Source organism: Protopterus annectens, chromosome 5.part0 (genome assembly GCF_019279795.1).
Source record: "Protopterus annectens isolate FY-2018-M chromosome 5.part0, PAN1.0, whole genome shotgun sequence".
NCBI classification, from domain to species: domain Eukaryota; kingdom Metazoa; phylum Chordata; order Ceratodontiformes; family Protopteridae; genus Protopterus; species Protopterus annectens.
The window spans coordinates 1,450,287,455-1,450,306,582 of NC_056735.1; the positions used below are offsets into that span (position 1 = coordinate 1,450,287,455).

The following is a 19,128-nucleotide window of genomic DNA, read 5'->3' on the forward strand; positions in this document are numbered from 1 at the left end:
TCTGATTAAAGCTCTGCACTGAGAAGTATGTCCCCAGATTTTTACATTGGCAACAGTGCATCAGTTGATCAAACATATACAACCTCATATTGTCTCCTCTTGGGTCATATTTAATGATCAGCATGTGAATTTGTAGTTAAATACGCCAAGGCTAGAGGCAGATGAGGCTCAATTACTAACAGTTAGGATAGGAGGAGGTGAGATAAAATGGTGATGTATAATCAAACTACAGGAAAGTCCCCAGGAATAGATGGTATTTCTGTGGAAGTCTGGAAGATAGGAATGAAAAAACTGATAAAGATCTGGATCTTAAGAGGAGGAGAAGTACCAACATCCTGAAAGAAAGCAGTGGTAGCTGTAACAACCTAAAGAGGGTAAAGAGCCATCAGATCCTGCTTCATACAGGCCCATTTCAATACTAAACCATGATTATAAAGTGTTTATGTCTATAGTGGCTAAAAGAATGGCAAAAGTGATGCCAAAATTGATAGATATGGATCAATGTGGTTTTGTGGAGGGGAGGCAAACATTTGGCAACATTAACAGAAAAATTCAAAGAACAAGTCCTCCACAAGGGATAAACGGTTCCCAAAATCCAAAAATAAAATCCAACACAAAAATGAAAACCAAAGCGCAGCTAAAAGGAGAAGTTTAATAATCAGAACTGATAAAACTGGTAAGTGCTTTCACACCTTTTAATGACTCTTCTTCAGAGCAAAAACAGCATAAAAATCAATCATTTATGTATAAACATTAAAAATCACATGACCATACAGCACCATTCACAGCACTTATTCAAAAGGCAAACTTTCCATTCATAAAAAATTATTTATAAAAACAGAGTAACCAAACAGAAATCATTTAAGTAAATTCCTGTATTTCAAAACTGGTTTCCCATTAAGTCCCAAACCTCTGTAAACTTGTAATTTAGTAATCCATCTAAGTTTGTGCTCCTCAGTCTTTTTGTAGAAATCCCCCATCCCCATATTAATGTCCAACTTCTCCATCACCATAAACTTAAAGCTATGGCTAGGATCTTTCTCTAAAACATGCTTTGTCAACGTATTCCTAGCATCACTATTATGGATGCTATATAGATGTTCCCTGATATGCTCCATGAGTGATCTGTTAGTTTTCCCATGTAAAAAGGCTTACAGCAGCCACAAACTGCTAAATAGACTAAATCTCTTGTAGTGCAGTCAGCATTCACTTTGAAAACATGCCTGACACTGGTATTGAGATGTATAAAAGAATTACTGGTTTCAATATAACTGCATTATCTGCAGCTAAAACAAGGGTGGGTCATGTGACTTGTGTTAACTGAACAATGATGATCCAGAAGGAAGCAGAATGTAATAAAATACCACTGGAGTTGGTGGGTCTTGATGCAGAGAAAGCATTCAACAGAGTAAGTTGGGATTTTATAAGCACAGCAATGGAAGCATTTGCATTCCCTAATAAAATTATAAGGTCGGAGGTGAAAATTAAAGTGGATGGGCTCCTCTCTGATAATTTCTGTTTGAGCAAAGGAATCAGACAGGGATGTCCCCTATCCCCTTTGCTATTTGTGATATATTTAAAACCATTAGCAAAGAAAATAAGGGACACAGGAATTCAAGAATATAATTGGTATGGTAGTCAAGAAAAGCTGGCTTTATTTGCAGATGATATTATTTTATACTCAATAAAACCTGAAAAGGACGTTTCAGTGTTGTGAAACATTTTGAGACAATTTCAAGTCTTTTTGGGATACAAAATTAATGAAGCTAAAACAAAGGCAATAGCTGTAAAACTACATACCCACACATGAATTGGTTCAGCAATATCCATATTTATGAGCACATGATGAAATGAAGTACTTAGGAGTCTGGATTAAAAAGGATGCTGTTGTGGCAGCTAAGGATACGTGGGAAGAGACTAAACAAAATATAATACAAAACTGAAAAATTGGAAGCTCTGTTTTATGTATATGGATAGTAAATAATACAAAACTGAAAAATTGGAAGCTCTGTTTTATGTATATGGATAGTAAGATACAAGCAGTTAAAATGTTTTCAATCCCTTTAGTTGTATACACAGTTCAGGCATATTTTTTATCAACCAGAGAAATCGTGGATATCAATGAATAAAGAGCTGAATGATTTTATCTGGGAGGGGAAGATGACAAGATTCAAGTGGAATACGTTGATTCTTCCAATAGAACAAGGTGGGTGGTTTGGGGTTACCTGATTTGTATGGGTATTTCAGAGCTACACAGTTCAGGGTCCTATACATAGCACAATCAGAAAGCCATAAATCAGAATATAAATAGGGATGATGACAAAACTGGGGGAGGGGGCTCAAGAAACAAGGACATACTGGGATTTTGGATACAGGTCCTTAAGGAGAATAACAATAACCATACAGAATATTATATTCATAAAGTAGCAGAAAGTATTCTAAGATCTAAGCTAAGGGAATGGAAAAAGGAGATTCTGCTGATAGGGATGACTGCAATTATGGATAGACAATAGGCAAGAAGAGACTGGAATTTATTGGAGAAAACTGACAAAGGAACCAATGTACTGAAGCAAATAATTAGAGAGGGAAATGTAATAGAATGAGAAGAAGCCAAGAATTTATTTGGACTGCAGGCTAGAGACTGCCTTCCCTATCAAGGATTGATATCTGAGTATAGGCAAAGAAAAAGGAATAGGGGGATCCTAAGTGAAGACCAGCACTGGTGGAGTTTTTAATAGAATCTAGAACAGAAGCTGCTGTTAAAAAGGTGATAATTAGTAAAGCGTGTATAATATTGCATGATAACTATAAGAATCAATCAGAGGAGGTTAGAAAGGATTGGAAATATAGATTGGGTAAGCAAATTCACAAAGAGACAATGTGTATGCCTCAAGATATGCAGCAAAGGCTAGAAGATTTAGGATCTTTGCTTGGAAGTGTTTACATAGGTATTTTTATACCCCCAAGTAGACTCCAAAGAATTTTTCCTCAGGTAGATAGCAAATATTTGAAGTGTGATGGGGAAGAAAGAGATAATTGGGAACATATTTTTGGTAGTGTAATGAATTGTCAGACTTTATAAAAATTCTCTGCAGGCTACTGTTTTTTTGAGCTATGATACAAAATCAGAATTGCCTAGACATAATAAATCCTTGCTGAGTCTAATTATGGTGGCTGCCAAAAAACGATACTAGAAAATATAAATAAAAGTTTAAATCAACTATATTTGAAGTAGTGAATATAGTAAGAGAGATAAAACAAGTGGAAATGAGATTTTTAGAAAGGGTAGGAGCAAATTACATAGGAAAAAAATGGGAATCGTGGGAACAATACATGCAGAATAACATTTTGGTGGAGGAATGATGTTTAAACAAAGGCAGGATTTGAATAAGCTATGTAATGTTTGACTGACAATGACTGGATAGATTATAAGTGATGTGTAATCTCTGCAAATAAAAGTATGTCAATATGGTTTGTTTTCATTTATATAAATGTACGATTGCCTATTTCGTAAGTGATACTGCAATAAAGATGCTTTTTATAAAAATGTACATTGGTGGAAGTCTGAATGAATGAGATAAGGGACTCTACATACTGTACAGTTCACAGCATTGAGATACAGTTCCCATCCCTGTATACCATGGCACTAGACACAGATCTGCTCTCCATATTTTCTCACTCCTGATAATCCCCTTCAAATTGTGAAACCTCAAGAGAAGATGTCTGCCCTCTGGGGTTTGCTACTTCTGCTGTTATGAAATTATTTACATTTAGAACTTTCCATTTTTTATGCTGCAGATTCCATAAGGAAGACCAACACTGTAAGAATTCTGCAGTAGAAAATATGTAGGGATATGCCTCTTTTGCCACTCTTTCCTTCCCAGAGTTCATTGTGGTCTAATTAGTCATGTGTTTAATACTCTCTGATAGCAATCTAGTGGGGCTGTGTGTGTGTGTGTGTGTGTGTGTGTGTGTGTATGTGTGTGTGTGTGTGTGTGTGTGTGTGTGTGTGTGTGGGAAAGGCAATCCTCAGGTTTTCAGAGCTCTGCATGAGGCAAGCAATATCTGTTTTCATTTCAGAGAAGGTCTCCTTGAGGGCTTTTGATTCACAGCCACCATATAATACTTCTCTATGCTCAGGCTCACTCCACTACCCTGCCCTACCCCCATTTCCACACACCCCCTTAATCATTACATTTATAGCTAACCCCATCTTGTCCCTACCCTACTCCCCTTCCTCAACATCCCAGCAATCACACACCAAGTCATCAAACATCAGCTGACCTCTAGAATTAATCACCACTCCTATCCCACACACTCTCCTCTTCCAATCCCAGACCGCCCAACCAACTACACCCATCCTGCATACACTTTCCCTCCTACTTAACTGACAATCCAAACCCCACACTACCTACCTCTTCCCACTACCTACATACACCATATTTTCCTACCCCTCCTTTGCTCTCTTATACTGTATTTCTGCAACTCATTCCCTCTTACCAAAGATCCTCTAAACTACACCCACTTAAAACATAAAATCTCTGCTCTTATTTCTGTTTCCCTACACTCTCTTACCCTGTACAAAACTGTATCCACATTCCCATCCACACAATTTGTACTAACTCTCCCTTCACCCTAACCCACTACACTTTCAACATGCTCCTTACCTTACTACTCACCCCCTCTTCTTCACCTGCCTAGTTACCTCTCCTCCTATCACACTAGAATTCAACTTAGAAACCTCTCCCCCACTTCTCTATACTATAACATGTACATACAATCCTACCACTCATTCCTCATATCACCTTCTCTATTCTGTACCTCTAGCTCATTCCTACCCAAGATCAAATCTTTCCCCAACCCCCCAGTTTCCTCTAAAACTAAACCCAAGTATCTCTTCTGCTCCAACTTTACCCATCTACCTTATCCTCATAGCGCCTTACTGATCTTGGGTGATATACACCCTAACCCAGGACCCCCCCCATCCCTCTTCTTAAAATCTTCCTTCACAACTTGCCTTCTTTCACCCTTTCTCACACTCCAAACAACAAACCTTAATTTCTTTAAATATTCACAGCTTTCTAAACAAAGTCAGTGAATTCCAAGCCTGGATGACTCACCACTCCCCTGACTTAATAGTTCTTACAGAAACTTGGCTCAAACCTCACATCTCAAATAATGAATTTACCCCCCCCCCCCCCGGCTACAACATTCTTCAATTAGATAGAACCCATAAATCGGAGGTGAAATAGCCATAATGTACTCTGATAACTTTAACCTATCTCCATTGTCTTCCACTTTCATCTCAACCCCCCTCCCCGATTTTTGCCCCACAGAACTCTTAGTAGCAAACTGCAAACTCAATGACCACGAAACACTTACCATAGCTGCCTTATATGTTCTCCCTTGTGATAACATTCATACCCTGGAATACATTCTGTCTTGATTCTCTAACCACATACTTAACAAAATTACAATACTAGGTGATGTTAACATCATTTGGAAATCCCAATCCTCCAACACCCTCATCTGAAGCCTCAACCTACATGGCTTCACCCAACTAATTACTACCCCAACCTACTTCAGCAAACCCAATAACTCCAGCTCTACTGTAGACTGGATCCCTCTATCAAATCCTGAACTCTATCACCACCTAAAAACACCACCAGACTCCATCAGTGACCACTCTTCTATTTGCATCCAAAGATTTAATCCTCAATACTCTTAGACCTCACAAAATTAAAGAATGACATAACCTCTTTAAATTTCAACCTTGACACATTCAGTAACACTCTCTCTTCCATTAACTGGCCTTTCCTCTCTCACCTACCCCTGGATGAGGCCATAGAAAAATTTAACTATATCTTCCTCAACATACTTGACTCTCTTGCTATACTCAGGAAAATCAGAATCAAATCCCTCTTCTCTCCCTGGCTAACACAATCTACTGGCTCACTGATGAACAACAGGTACAAAGTCTGGAAATCCTGGGTAAAAACAAAATCCTCTATCCATTTCCTAAGCTACAAAGAACTTCATAATCAAACTAAAAAAACAAGTAATCAATGATAAGAAAAAGTTTTACCAACAAAATCTTACAACCCATTCTAGTAACCTCAGAAAATTCTGGAACAATATCAACCACATCCTTCATCATGGCAAGCCCTATACTCCTAATCCCTGTCCCAACAGCACCCCCCTCAAAACTGCCACTAAACTTAATTCCTACTTCACTGACACTATCAGAACATTAACCCAGTTCACTTATACCACAAACCCTACCAATCTCCCCCCAAGCCCAATAACCTCAATTTTCACACTGAAACCCCGCCTCTAACCAGAAATCCTCTTTCTCTCTTAAGCCAGTTCCCACTAGCTACATAAAAAAACTCCTTCAAAAACTTAAACCCTGCTCATCCTCCGCAGATAACTTTCCTCCCTTTCTTAAAATTGCTGCCAGCTCCATTTCCTACCCCATATCTATTCTTATAAATTGTTCCATCTAAGAATCCACTGTACCCACTCTCTGGATACAATTCTTTACTATATCCATCCACAAAGGGGGTAATTTCACTGAGCTTTCTAACTTCCGGCCCATAGCTATCATGTCCCCTCCTCTCCAAATTACTCAAAAAAATATGTCCATACAACTCCTAGACTACTTACTTAATGAAAACGTACACCCCCTTACCCAACATGGCTTCCATCTCAACCACAGTACAACTACTGCCCTCATCTCCTTTACACATTCTATCTCACAGGCTAGAGACAACAATAAATTTGTCTCCTGTCTCTTTCTAGATCTCTTCAAAGCTTTTGATGGTATATCTCACCCTATGTTCCTATCAAATCTCTTCAATCTTAACCTTTCCACCTGTTCCATCACATGGTTCTCCAGCTATCTATCTAACCAACATCAATTAGTGAAATGGCTATCTTCTCACTCTACCTTTCTCTTTGTCAACACTGGCATTCCCCAAGGATCAATACTTGGACCTCTATTATTTAACATCTTTACTAACAACCTCTACACATTGTGCCCTCTCTCCACTCTTATACAATATGCTGACGATTCCAAAATCATCTCCTCCTGCGATAACCTGTCTGACCTGCATGCCCTTACCCAAAACTCCTTGAATGCTGTTGAAAAATGGATTACTAATAACCAGCTAATTCTCAATCTCAACAAACTCAAACTTCTCTTATTTCTCCCTAAATCACTCACACACCTTAAATCCACCTTTCACATCACATCTCTCAACAGCATAGTCATCAGTTTTGAAACTCACACCAAGCTCCTAGGTGTCATCATTGATGACCAACTGAAATTTGAACTATACATTCAGCAGTATATAACAAAAACACATAAAAAAATAGGATTACTTTACAGAAACAAAAAATTCCTTATCAAAGACTACAGACTCTCTCTCTGTCTCACCTATGCCTACCTTCTCCCCAGTCTCCTATATGGCTCACAAATTGTGACCAACCTCCAATCCTCACTGTTATCCAAACTTGAAGGCGCCTATAACAAAGTAGCCAGATTTGCCACAAACCTGCCTACTAAGTCCAACCACTGCCACTCATTCAAATCTTTAAACTGGCTGGAATTCTCCCACTAGCTCCTGCTCCCACAACGTCTTACCATTCTTATCACTCTTAACAAGCCCTCCTCCTGCCTGGCCATCTCCTCACTCATTTCCTTACATACTCTCTCAAGGACACTCAAGAGTTCTAACTAACTACTCCTAGACATTTACAAGCTTAATAAACTAACTGGCCAAAACCTAAATAGCTACTCCCCTGCCCTATCCTGGAATAAATTACCTCTCCCCATCAGAACATTACCTCAAACACAAAAATTCAAAAAAGCCTTAAAAGAGAGAAGGTGTAAGCGGTTAGTTGGGGTCAGGGTGATACTTAATTCATGGAAATGTCATTACATTAACCCACCATAACCACATAACCTCACACTCTAACTCTTGCCAACTACTACCCTACAACCCTTTTGTGGATGGGTATAGTAAAGAATTATTTCCAGAGAGTGAGTACTTCCTCTACTCCCTCTTGACTGATCCTACCTTCTCTAAACCTCCTCTTTGAGCTACCCAATTGCTCATTTCCTATCTCCCTGACACCATCTAACCACTTACACCTCCTCTCACCTACCCAACTACTTACTAAAGCTATTTTATTATTCAAAAATTGGCTGACTCTTCTTCTTCTTCTTTTGGCTTTTCCCAGTTAGGGGTCGCCACAGTGGATCACCTGTCCGCTCATGATTGGCAGTGGAGTTTTACCATGTCGAGTTGCCAGCCCGATTCCCAACCTTCCACAGAAGGCACACACATGCACGCACTCACACCTAGGCCCAATTTAGAGTGTCCAATCCACCTACAGCATATCTTTGGGATGCGGGAGGAAACCACAGCACCTGGAGGAAACCCATGCGACCACAGGGAGGACATGCAGACTCCGCACAGAAGGCACCCCAGCCGAGGATCGAACCTCTTGCTGTGATGCTCTGTATATCCTATTATATCCACTATCCGTCCTGAATCTCCCTTTGCACTACCTCCTAAATTAAATACTCTTATCTCTGCAACCAGGTAGACTCTCAATAGCAGCTTGGCCTTTAGTTATATTACTGCTATCTGTACATTGTATAATTTAAAATGACCATTATTGTATTTTACTTAACTTTCTTCTTTGTACTCAATTTCTTTGTATATTGGCTGTCGAGCTTTTACTAGCAGCTTGTGTATTAGTTATATTAGTTATATTACTGTGTTGAGCACACTGTATAATTTTATGACTACTATGTTTTACATTTGATTTGTATAATATCTGTGGAGCTTTTCTCCCTAGTCCTCTGCTGAAAAATGGCTTTGCCTCAGACGGACATATCCGGTCAACAAATGTCAAATAAATAAATAAAAAATAAATAAATAATACTACTTACATTATCCTTTAGTTATTTTCAGTTATTTGCTGAATTTTAGACCTTCATTCAGTAGTGGGTAACACTGAACCATATTATAAAGGACAGTATAAAGCTTGCCTGTATATTTTAATGAAGATTTTACTTGCCTTATAGACATAGTAAAGCTAGAAGCAATCATAGTAGTGTTCTTTTAGCAACTGGACCATGTCCCCACCCCCACCATTATATATATAAATATACATATATATATATATATATATATATATATATATATATATATGTGTGTGTGTGTATTTATATATATATATATATATATATATATGTGTGTGTGTGTGTGTGTGTGTGTGTGTGTGTGCACAGACGTATATATATATATATATATATATATATATATATATATATATATATATATATATATACATACACATATATACGTGTATATACACACACACACACATATATATATATATATATATATATATATATGTGTGTGTATGTGTGTTTAAGTAAATGTCAAATGCATTTGTGCATAAATAGGTGCTTGAATTTTGAATTTATCTTAAACTGAGTAATAGTAAAAATGTGAACTTTTAATTGGCGCATGCTGATAATAATGGTAATAATAGTTCTACAATGCCAATAAAGCTCTATAGGCAGTAAGTCCCAACAGATGATAAGCAGCATCTTCTGATTATCAAATGACGGGCACTAGGACCTAGGGAGTGGAGCTGGCTGCAGCAGTAGGTAATGCCTACATTCTTCTCATTCCAGAGTGAATGGGACTGATTGTTGAATCCAAGAGCCGATCTTTCTTTACTTGGGGAACCGTTTTTCTACACATCATGCCAAGCAAACTTTAATTTTCCACCAATTATGTCCTCTTTTTCTGAAGAGACTGAACGTCTCTTATTTCTTATGGAGAGTGTGATTGTTCTAAAAACATTGGATTTAAAATAGCAAAGATAATGCACAGCAAAAGATTTGGATACGGAACCAAATTACGGAATATTTTTGGTGCATTTGCTGTATATCTTTTCATACAGCTAACACGGGTTGCAGCTGCTTGTAGCATACGCACAAAAGGATCTTTATACCCTGCGGTTTAGAAGGCATTAGTTAATGTAAGTACGATTTTAATGGGTAGATAAAACTGTACTTGTGAAGTGTGCCATTTATTTACATCTGGGAGTGCTACTGTATACCAAATTTGTATTGGAGTTTATTTTTAGATACCTACTGCAAAGGGAGCTAAAACTGGTCTTGCCTTAAGAAACGTATCCAAAACACATAAGAGGCATTTCTTTCAAACACAGCATGCAATGAGAACATGTGACAGACAGACAGTAGGAGCAGCAGAATGCTTTTGTGGAAATTAGTCAAGCTGGAGTCGCTGGACCTAGCCCATTTTGATTCAGCATATATTTAGAATTGCAATAGCATTATGTTCAGTAGTTGATGAAAATGGCACAGGATATTTGCTTCAGATATAAGTCAGTAAGTCAGAGCTTTTAACCTTAAAAGTTGAAGTTGCTGAGTGCCATGTAGCCAGAATTCATCAATTACTGTGATGAGTGGTTAACAATGCATAGTATTCAGCTTGCAAATTGTCGAGGTACTGGAAGTGGATGCAGTTTTAATTTCATGACATAAAATGTTAATTACTGCAAATAGGTTGCTGATATTTTTCAGTAGCACTTTAACCTTAAATGCTTTTATCTAGGTGGTTTACAAATCAGACATGGACATTTATGTATTTGATAAGCAGTTAAACACAGTGAACAGAAATGCCATTTGCTTCAGGCACAAAATGGGCATATTTTATGCTCATCCATAGATTGGTGTTCTTGCAATCCGTATCACAAGTTGTTTACATGATCTTTAACAATTCTGTTTAGGTAGAAGCAAGTTTTGTATTATGTTCTGCTAATCTGCCATCCATTTTCAGTATAATATTTACATCCCAGGCTTTGGGGGCTGTTCATTGTATTTGCCTTAAAATATTAACTGTTTTAGTTTTATGGCTTTTTATCATTAAGTAACAGTGATGTAGTCTTCTGTCTAGCACTGTTAATCTGCTTTTTTATCTCAATTCCTGCTGTTTTCAAGGATATAGTAGTTACAAAGTTCTAAGGATTTAGCGAGTCTGATAGGGAACAATCACTGTGTTGTTTGTGCAGGATGAGAACATCTCACAACTTAAGTGTTGTTGCAGTTTCCACTTCCAAGCCAAGGTTTTAATATGGTGGAGCAGTGGAACCAGGTATAACAAGGTGCGGTATGATGTTTTTCAGACTGGTGCACATCATGTCTTCACTTTGTATGACAGCCAGAGGACAACAGTATGTATGTAGCCAGAATACTTTTGTATTTTTTTGTTTAGAAACTATACTAACATGGTCAACATGTCTGCTGCCCCAAGAACTACAGAAGCACGGTATATATATCAGTATAACTGCATATTCATTTGCTTGCCAAATGTAGAAATCTTCGGGATGTGCAAGGCACTCTGACATTGAGTACGCCTTAGGCAATGGGAGATAAAAAATGCTGGTGAATAATCTTTGTTGCTTTTCCCAGGATTCATATCACATTATACTGGAATATGTTTTTAATGTTTTTCCCAATGGTATTTATACCAATTTCCCCATGTATTCAGTGTGCACTCTTCCCCCCACCGCCAATAGACTTCTAGTATCACAGATATTACTCTATTCACTAAGTGAGGTTTTGTGCTTGAAGGTGTGACATGTATTGTGTTATGTTTATGTAAAGCTAAGGTAGTCGGTGCACATTATTTCTGTGTTGTAGTATTTATGTTGCAAGAATTCAGACTAGACTGTAGCATTTTGTATTCTGACCATTATACGTTTATTATGCTGTGAATAACATTTATTTTGAGATCAGACCATTTTTTTTCCAAAAATAGCTTATAATTCATTCAACAGCTTAATATTTGTCCAAGTGCTGATAAGCAGTTATCACCTGTAAAAGTGTATGTAGACTGTAAATAGTAGTTAATCAAGGCATGTGCAAAGCACACTTTTTGACTAGCACATTTTTCTACACCTTTTTTATATTTATATTAATTTTCTGATATAAATGCTTTTTTGAACAATGTGCATATTTAAATATCTTATTTTTTACTGTTCTTGAATAGATTCCTGTCAGTTATTATGAATAAACAATCTTACTACGTCAGAAAAATAGTTTCCTCTCACGAAAAGAATCTATGCGTAACATACTGGAAAACTGTTATGGTCTTGTGTCATGTCTATGCTTAACTCACATCAGTAACTTGACAACTGTTCTTCAGGGAATGTTGTTCTCTTTCATAGTGAAATGGCTAATCACAATGGTGGGATGGTCTACTTATGAACTATTTGCTGGATGTGTAAAAAATCAGCTAAAATAATCTCATCCCCTGCAAAAATTAGCAAACAATAGAAACAAATTACATTTGTCCAATAGCTGTAGGCAGGTAGAACAGCTTGTGAGAAATACTATCTTTGATTTTCATAACCTCTGACTGCCTGGGTAGGCAGAGATCCTTATGTAGTTTTAAATTAAGAAATAAATAATAATATTGACGGCAACAACAATAATAACAGCAGGTAGTCTATGTAGAGAGCTGCAACATACCAGGAAGTTAACATAGTTTTCTTTAACTGGCAACAGACCAAGAAAGTGCTTCGTATTAAAAAAAATAATTTTTTTTTATGCAGTCCTTGGCACTCAGCAGAATGCTGGGAATTCTTGATGAGAGGCCATGGAGCCCAGGTATCGCTGTAAAACTGCATTGTGAATAAAAAGAGAGGATACTAATTTGAAAAGGTATGAAAAGACCTGCACTTGAAGGATCACTACAATAAACTTTGTCAAACTCAAAGCCAACATAGGGACTTTCCCTATGTTTTATGATGATATGGCTGCAGTGGTTATATAGGGTTTAAGGCTGAAGCTATTCAAATGGCTAGTATAGGGGATTTCACCTTCAACAATTTTCTTATGTTGAGCACAGTTTTAGTAGTAATGATCTTCTCTGCACCAGTGTTTAAATGCAATCCACTCACTTTGTCCTGGACAATTTATTTGAGTACTGAGTACTGAGGGATTGTCAGTTTGTAATCCTGTTGTTATTGGCATGTCATCTTTCTGTGAAGTTCAGTAAGTAGGAGTTCGCTTCTAAACAGGACTTGCTAAGAGGTTTCTAAGGCATTGTCTGTTTTACTGTACTGATCTGACTAGTTTCGATTAAAGAGTCTGACAATATACTGAAGACGATTGATTCTGGAAATGCTTGTACTAGCAGTAATCAGACTGTAAAATAAGTGTTGCCTTGAGTGTTAACTATGGTAAAAAAAAAAAAAAAAAAACGAATGAGTATTCAGGAAAAGTTATGTGTCCATGGCTGAGCGGTTAAAACAATGGGCTTGAAATCCATTGGGAGTTTCCCTGCACAGGTTCAAATCCTGTCAGTTATAGAGTTGCCGTTTTTGTCTGGTTGGTAGTGTAGAGGATTGAGACTATGAGCTGTTAAAACAGCTGTTCCCTGTAGTCCAGGGTTTCAGACCCTCTGACTTCATTTGCCTACTGTGCAACTCTGAGTAGGTCACTTAGACAGTCAGCGTACTAGGGCAAATAGGAAACTGGCACAGGCTCCTCAGTGATCATCTTGACAATATACCTAGTAACTGGAACCTATTACTTGATAAAAATATGTATACTTGAACCATATTTCTATACTACTGCTGAACTTAACACACCATTTTAAACACATTTTATTGAAGTTATTTGAGCAAGATAATTACTGATATGCTAGCACATACATATGCTGTGCGATGTCTTAATAATATATCAAACAGTACATTTTAGTACCAATAACAAATGTACAGTTTTGTTTGTGGTAGAGTGCTGTAATATATTGTATAACTATACAATGTTCATAATTAACATATGTAGTATCATGTATTATAATGCAGAAATTACCTTGATAAACTTACTCCATATGTTGGTGTGTTTGAAATATTTTCTGAACTAATCTGATGTTTTTAGAGATTTTGATGTCACTTATGCCAAGTTTTTCTACTCTTATTTTCCTGACCCATTTCTTGACTGTGTAGTTTTAAATGGGAGAGAGGGAGAGGGAGAGAGGGGGGGGGGGTGAAAACCATACAGATTAATAATATTTTCTAATATGATCTCTAATGATGTGATATTCAGGAAGCATGTATACCACAGTGGTATTGCATGCAGAATACACAAACTATAAAGCATGGAAAGGTGTTGAGTCCAAACTGATTTGACTCAGAGACATTAGTTTTTATTCATTGCAATAGCTGACCCAGAAAATCATTTGCAGTAAGCAGTAACACTAATAATCTAAAAAAGTGTGTCAAACCATGACTTGTATTGCTAACAAACTTGCAACCAGTTTTATCATTTTCTTTTGCCATTCGTTTCCTTTCTTATATCCAGCTAAATTTTAGCATTTCTTTTTTTTTCCATTTTGATTTATTTCATAATAGTTTCAGAATTAAAATTAGCACTGCACATTCAGATGAATTATCATTTTCTTTTGCCATTCGTTTCCTTTCTTATATCCAGCTAAATTTTAGCATTTCTTTTTTTTTTCCATTTTGATTTATTTCATAATAGTTTCAGAATTAAAATTAGCACTGCACATTCAGATGAACCATTTTCCTTTTCAGTTCACCCCACTTTCATGTCACTTACTTCATTTTCTTCAATATAACCTTCAATTTTGTACAATTTATTCTAACACCTAGCCTAGTCCTTTGATTTTCTCATACCAAACTTTATTTTCTTACATCACTTTGGCTTTTGCAAACCTTAAAAAAAATCATCCATATACATTAAGATAAACATTGTTTTTCTCTTGCCTCAAACCTCTTTCTACCTCAGTTTTAAGCAAGAAAACTTCCCAAAAAGCATCTAGTAAAGTGTTTACGAGGAGAATTCCATTCAGATTTAGTTGTAATTTGTCAGTTTCATACTTTATTATTTTAGACCTAACATCTAGCACATGCCATATATATTCTTTATGTACCCACAAAGACCTTAGTTCCTCTAGGTCAGACGACTTTTCCTTTTCTAATAATATTAATTAATCATTTTTTCCCAACTCTTTCTTCTGTGTGTCTTTTAAGAGCAGTTATATTTCTGAGCATATTCTTTCCATTACATTTAAAACTTTGTTCTTTCTAGCAGTAGCTGCCATGCCCGTTTTCATCTGTTAATTAAATATTATTGAGAAAGTTTGAGTTAGTTAACATACCTTCAATTATTTTATAGTTTTCTCTGTTTATAAATGAATTTTAGAATAATCATTCATAGTCCGATAGCTGCTTTTCTTACATCATAACATTGAACATACCTGCTCACATATTTACAAATTTTGTTTAAATTATTTGCAAAACGATCTAACCTGGATGATATGTTATTTGCGAGTTGTAAAGCAACAAACTGTCTCTCTGCCTTTTATATTTTTCTCAGGATGAAGATTTTTTCATTGGTTATTGTCAAGGTATTTTATTCCTGAATCTCTTTTCTGTCGATTTTCATACTTTCACATAGTTTTATACAAAACTGTTGCTGTCCCATAATTTATATCTTGCTATTACTGTACCCTAGTCCATCTGTATTAAGTTGTGATATTATTTTTACATTTAAAATACTGCATATGTGAATGTTATTTTTCATCTTATTTGTTTTCTCGCAGAAGTCATAACATTGTGTCATACCATTTTAGTACTTGTTTCTTTTGTTTTGTTTGCCTTATATGCTATAACTTTGCTAAATTACATTCCTTCTATTTTCTCTGTCTACTTCATTCACAACAAACAGACAAAATATTAGATTCTTGTTTTAGTGGTTTACATTATTCTCCAACTATTGGTGCCAAGTGCTTTAGACATTGGTTCAACTATTCTATCCATTATTTTTTCAAGATGTTTGACATTTCACTTCTGGTAACCAGTGACCAACTCTCTTTCTTTTTTTTTCATTTTACTTGTAGTTTCCCATCCTCTAAGTGGTCTGTTTTCTGTTCCAAATTTAATTTCATAATTCTCAGTACTGACCTCTGCCAATATATAGCTTATTCTGGTTTATATTTGCCTTTAACATAGTTTAAGAGAAGCAGTTTCCCCTCCATGTTTTAATCTTTCAGTTCTTCATTGGGTACCATTTTTAAAACTCTGCTGCCACCGTACACTACTTCCTTTCCATGTCTTCCATCAAGGAGCACTTTAAAATCTTTATCGCAAATAACATGCCCATCACAAGTACTAATTTTTGTTAACATACTTTTTTCATGAATAATTCAATTTTTTCATCTTTTACCTGTCATGTTTGTATATGTAATTTTGTGTGTTTGATCTGTGTGATTTATATATGTAACCAATGTGTAACTGGGTCAGAAATTGCCTTTAAATAGAACATTCACAAGGATCTGTTTTTTGGCCCATTACTTTTTTCAGTATTTATTAATGACTTACCCTCTGATTTACTTGACTTGAAGTGCCTTCTTTATGCTGTTAATATTGTCTTTACAGGACCAAGTAAGGACCTCTGAGTAAGTAAACAAACTACCTCAAAAGGACTTCAGTCACTTCTGTAACTGGATATTGAAAAACTAAGTTATGCTTAAGCACTAAAATGTCCACAGTAATATTCACAGGCAAATCCGAAAGGATCACCAAACCCCCACAATTATGAATCACCAATGCTGTACATCTTGAACTTTCAAGTGTAACACAGTAGTGATCCTTTGGTATAACATCAGACCAAACATTTTCCTTTCTCACCCATGCTGAGATCTACAATATACAAACCAAACTAAAAACTGCCTATATAGTGACCTACTTATTGTACATTGAAACCAGAAAATATTTAGCCGTCATGATCTTCCTAGGCTCTTCCCATTGTATGGTCACTACAAAATTCCTATATTCTGCAAAATACAGAGAATAACATTCTTAGATGCAGTCATTTAAGCCCATACAATAAGCATTGTTAATAAATCCAGCTGGCTAGCCAGTCTCACCAGAGCGTGTTTCCTACTAAGTGCAGTGACCTTTAAACTTGTTAAAGTGCAATTGTCTCCCACTATCAAATAATCTAAAATTCAACGTTTAGTTGCATGTCATTGTGACCAGTTTGTGGAATTAAGAGTAGTTTCCAGATCTGTAAATTTGTGTTCAGTAAAAGGTTGACCACTTACTATTTGATGGAGTTACTGTTACTACTTTTGAAGGGTCGAAAAAAAATGACTGAACAGTGATTACTAAAACCATTGAAATGATTTAAATCAATGTTTAATGCTAGCAATTATTAAATAGAAAAAATAATCATTATTTTTGGATTAGTGTTAGTAGGGGCTTATTTATTTTATTTATGTATATAATTTGTTAACTGGGGGTGAACAAGCTGTTCATTGTTGTACCACTGTAGCATTTTATTGAGCTGAACAGAATCAGGTCCCATGGCAATAATATTAAAATCAGCTAGAATGAGAATATGTTTTGGGATGCTGTCGTTAAACATTTCTTAAATACTATTCTGAAGTTTTGACATAGAGGACACTAGTGGTATGCAAACTAATGGTGCAGAAATGTATCTAGACTTTTCAATAGTAAGGATACATTCGCCCAGTTAGCTCCCTTATCATTGGTTGGCTGCGTTTAAACTTTTAATATCAAAGGAGGAGTTTTGCTTGAGTAATAGCAAGACTGTCTTACCCATTCTGGATCCTGATCTTAAATCGGAGATAATAGAATAGTTAGTTGGCTTGGATAGATCTGGATCCTGGTCTTAAATCAGAGATAATAGAATAGTTGGCTTGGATAAATTAGGATCCTAGTCTTAAATCAGATCCAGATCCTGAACACAAGTAGCATTTAAAAGTATTGAAAATTTTATCTTTAATTCCCAGTGCAGAACAATGAGTACATTATAAAACTTTTTAAGTAAAGTTCATATGTCATGCTTCCATACTAAATAATCTTGTCAGCTGCTCATTGCAAAAAGTAAAGGACCTCTGTCTTTTACAGGAAACTATTTTAGGTAAATGTTGAGTTGCTCATTTTAGCACCTCTAATTTATCTTTAGCATTTCACACCAGTAATCTAACTTTAATTATTCCTCCCTGTGTATAAAGTGCTTCACTGTGTTGCTTAATGAGGAGTTTTTCACTACCTGATCCATAGTTGCACAGTTCTTTCTTATTAAAACCCTTCTGTTGTGTATGTCCAGTGGACATTTGCTAACTAAATCATTTATTTCAACTACAAGTTCTTGTTAACCATCTAGTTTGTGGTTTGCATCAAGAACTACTTCACAAAATCATTTTTTAATAAGTCAGCATATTGTCTCTTTAGAGGTCATCACCTCGTCTTTACTTAACTCATGATGTTTTCCTGACCTCATTTTGGCATCTAGTTACTAACTTCTTCTTCTTTTGGCTGTTCCCATTAGGGGTCACTACAGCAGATCATCTGTTTCTATTTCTTCCTGTCCTCTGCATCTAACTAAAAATGCAATTAATTTTAGTGCTTCATTTTAAAAGATGTTGTGAACCACCTTCAAACTCCTTCACCAAAACAGAACCAATGGTAAAGTAAGCAATTGTTCTGCAGAACTAAACCTGTACTACCACAGTAACAACATATATTCCATACAAGAACTTTCTACACTTTGGCGTGCTAGCATTTTTTTTATATTTAACAGGAAGTAAATCATCAGATACATACTGAAAAACACTGAGGAATCCATCTTGAAATGAAAGCATATTAAAATGAAAATATACGCTTTACTCACCCTTCACATTCCTATCTGATGCTATAAAGCATCACTCAAATCATATCATTCTTTTGTGACTGGGCAATGATTACAGGTTCTCAGATGAGCAGATTCTTTTTCACCTGCTATCAGACACTCTTCTAATATGATTTCCTTCTGTCTCTGACATGAGCAATTTTTATGCAGTTGTTTCAAAATATTCTCTTATTAGCAATAAAAGCATGGCTACATCTTGATGGAATAAAAATATTTTTTGTTGCACATTTTTTATAGTCACATTCCCTCATATACATATATGTATATCATACAACGGATTCACTATACAATCACGAAGTACTGAAATGTCGAATTTCAGTATTTTGAGA

The 19,128-nt window shown here is 36.1% G+C and overlaps 1 protein-coding gene across 2 annotated transcripts in view; it reads left to right on the forward strand.

Annotated features, from left to right (window-relative positions):
• Positions 1-9,716: 9,716 nt before the first annotated feature.
• AMOTL1 (angiomotin like 1) overlaps positions 9,717-19,128 on the forward strand; it is a 703,914-nt gene continuing 694,502 nt past the window's right edge. For both annotated transcript variants that reach the window (XM_044071263.1, XM_044071264.1), the window contains exon 1: positions 9,717-10,065. The gene's annotated coding sequence lies outside the window, so the exon portion shown is untranslated. The remainder of the gene's footprint in view (positions 10,066-19,128) is intronic.